Source organism: Chaetura pelagica, unplaced genomic scaffold (assembly GCF_000747805.2).
Source record: "Chaetura pelagica isolate M959 unplaced genomic scaffold, ChaPel_1.0 scaffold807, whole genome shotgun sequence".
NCBI classification, from domain to species: domain Eukaryota; kingdom Metazoa; phylum Chordata; class Aves; order Apodiformes; family Apodidae; genus Chaetura; species Chaetura pelagica.
In genome coordinates this window covers 685762-689578 of record NW_009953935.1, presented here as the reverse complement: position 1 = coordinate 689578, position 3817 = coordinate 685762, and positions in this window count along the sequence as shown.

Genomic DNA, 3817 nt, shown 5'->3' with positions numbered 1-3817 from the left:
GTATGAGGTTTCTAATTCCTCATAAAAACTTGTAATAAGTCAAGGAACCTTGCATTGTAATTGTGAAATAATGTGTGATAGGTTGAATGACTTCAATGTAATTGAAGCAATACTTCACTACCAAGATGTACCACTAGATGGTGATGCTACAAAAGGATTTCACTTGTAGAATTGAATGTAGCTTCTCTATCATACCTGGAGATTGACATTTTTAAATTTAACATTTAATTTTATTAAATAGGTCCAACCAAGTGACATATGTCATAAGTATTATATGATACCAAACACATTTTTAAACTGTGGAATGGAAATTGGGCTTTTCCATCAAAGGAAAAAGCATTGAGTAATAGATTATTATATGGTTTAAAAAATAGGGGTCATGGTGTAACAACAACAAAAAAAATTATCTTAAATATATCCTCATTTAAAGACACCTAAGCATGAAAAGGAAAATATTTTATATACAGCTCTATAATGACGAAGCATGGAAATTCAATATTTAAGTGTAGACCTGTTTGGGGTTTGTATATATTTCTGTATTACGATTGTGTATTTTATGTTGGTATTCAGAGCTATTATATGGTACACCATGACTACTGTGTTAGAAATATGAATATTACTGTATTCACCACAATTCTATTATGTCCTCACTTCCCATTCAAAATTTGCACAAGGCCGTTCTTGGAGAGTGTTCCAAGTATCGGATACATTTATAAATTATACTGTGGTGTGCCTCCTGCAGTAACAGGAAGCTAGACTACTGATTCAGAGAAGTCTCTTCAGCTTTTTTTCTTGAACTAAATCTTTCTCATAGATCTGTCTCTGCAGATTCTCGCTATACCATCACTCTTCAAAGGGTGTGAGAAGAAGGTTTGTGCTTGGTTTGCTCTGTACAACACATAGTGGATGTTGACAACTGAACAGAGTTGGAATGTTGCATTAGCTTTCTTAATCTAGTAAGGTATCTAAAATTGCTTATTCATGCTATACAGTGAAATTTGAGTTACTGCCCAAATAGAACAGCCATAAGGAACTCTAGATATTATATTGGTTTAACATTTAACATCTTTAGAATAGCTTTGTGCTACTGTCAGTGAAGTAGCAGAACAGTCCAGGAGTTGTGAGAAATAAGTTGGCAATAGTTGGGTGGGTACAACATGAGTCTTTAACTTATGGTGACTTAATTATGGACTCTTGTACATATTTCATTCAACACAATTGGCTACGGTACTGTTCTCATGTATTCATAGAAATTATCATCTTTGTTCAAGTGATGCTGGGAAAACACAACACTGAGGAGGTCGGGCAGGGCAGTGATCAGCCTTTTTCCTGGCTGCCTGTTTGATCTCATGCAAAGACCTGTCATTCATGCTGAGAGCTGCTATATTCTGCCACAGTATTTGAGCTTCAGACAATACAGAAAAAAAATCTACTTCCTTACAGCAAAGATACTTTTTAAAAGTTTTGGACATGTGGATTAATGCTGCTTGTGTATTTAAGTGGTGGAGTTTTTTTGTAAATATATAAACTTAGAAGAAAACTGTGACTTCATAATGTTATGACATGAAATGGAAATGACTTTCTTCCTCTCCTTGAACAATTAAATGTTTCAGACTAAGGTGAAATATGTTTCCCTATTGAGAAAGATTAGTTTTACAAGAATCTTTTTGCCCCGGTGAAGCATAGGATGCTGGGTCCAAAACTGTTCTCATGTTTAATACCTTTGAACCCCAGTAGGTTTGCCTCATGTCAGTGTCCCTCTTTTTATCTGTGTTTCTCTAGCAGTGTCAGATCTGGGAAAAGTTAATCAGGCTCAGATTCTGTTAAAGCAATCCATTGTTAGAATAAAAGCAGCAAAACAGAGTCTCTGAGCTGTTGGGGCTTGGGATGGTATGATGGGGATGGAAGAATTACTCTATACTGACACTGTTAGCTACTGAGACAGACAGTAGTTTAGTTAGGCTTTTTATTTGACCTAGTGCAGTGATTATGTGCTTGTTGGGTGGGAATTATGCTCCGTAGGCTTACCTTTCCTACTGTGTAGAAATACCATCCCCTGTTTTTGTGGCAAATACCAAATACTTAGTGTAGTGTACAGAGTTTAAAACATTTTCTAATAGTATATGTTGGTGATACCCAAACCGTCTGCATGACTGGCCTTCTAGTTCTAATACAGCAGTCCAGTTGACTACATGCACTGTAGTTTTACTCTGGAAAATGGATGTGTTGTGCCCACTTAGCATATGCCTGCTTTTTTTCATATGTTTAGACATTTCTGGAAAAGTACTTCCAGGACCTAATGGTTTTTAAGCTTGATGGTTTAAAATTAACTCAGATTTGAAACTGCCCCTCCATTAGTGCTGCAGTGCTGTGTAACTGTCTATGTAAACTACTGTGGTATCTCAGGAATGAAATATGGCAAGGTGGTGCTTGTTCTTAAAATAACATCCAGAAGGGAGAGGAGAAATGGGAACTCATTCTCATTTCTGTACTAGCAGAACATGGTGAAACTATTCTAAAGAGCAGATTGAATAAGTATGAGAAGAAATTACAGATGGAAAAGCAATGAAAGCATTGTGAAGAGAAGTTCTGCTGCACAAATCTTAGAGCATGTCCATGAAGATAGTCTTGTTAATGCAGGCTTTCTTAGACGCACATAATAGAATTTCTCAAAAAAAGCTTACAGAGAAATTTAAGCTGTCATGAAAGAAGAAGAAAATACCTTGGGATTTATTTATTTATGTTTTCTTCATAAAAAAGACCAAACCAGCAACAAAAGGAAAGTAAGAGGTAAGAAAGACCATCAGTAATCCTGATGCATGGAGGTTACCAGAAGGATCTCTGAAGAACTTGTGTTCTTGTTGCATCATCTCAGAGGAATGAGAGCTCAGGGCTATAACAGATCAATGGAATAATCATCTCAGTATTCAAATTACAGTAAAAAAGGCAAATGGAATACAAGGAATATGTGGGGAAGGAAAAGGGAAAAAATGCATTATTTTATCACTGTAGAAATCTGCAGTCTTCCTTATCTTGATGACAAATACTTACAGAGTAATCTTTCAGCTGCTGATAGTCTTTTGTTTTCTGGTTTCACAAATAAAGGTGTCACAGCATGCATTGCTCATCTCTTCTGTCCTTTCTCTTCAACTGGAAGCAAGCACTTCTTTAATTCCTTCCCATTAATTGGCATGCGAAATAACTACCTATGTGAATGTGTGTACACACACGTTTCCTTTAATGCAGGACCATCTCCTTTCCATGTGAACCTGAATCTTGTGTTGATAAGCTTAATAGCCTCCCTTCTCTTTAGCTCCTGCTGTGTCTTTCCTCCAGTTCTCCCCATTCTCTCACATGGGAGAGATGTTCAAGTCCCTTAGTCATCCTCGTAGCCCTCCGCTGGATCCAGTAGATCCCCGTCTTAAACTGGGGAGCCCAAATCTAGATACTGTGTTCCAGGTGTGGTGGCACTAGGGTAGAGTAGAGAGGAAGGAAAACCTCTCTAGACCTGCTGGACATGCTTTTCTTAATGCACCCCAGGATACCATTGGCCTTCTTGGCCACAAGAGCACAGTGCTGTTCCATGGATAACTTACTGTCCACTTGGTCTCTAAGGTCTTTTTCCATCAAGCTGCTTTCCAACAGGATGACCCCTAATCTGTATTCGTGTCTGGTATTCAAGCTTAGCTGTTAAAGTAATAGTAAATTCCTATTTGCCCAAGTACATTTTCTTATTTATATTATGGCTGTCTCCCACATCTCACATGTAGTTTAAAATATTGATGTTCATGATTATGAGAAAGCTGCAATCTGTCAC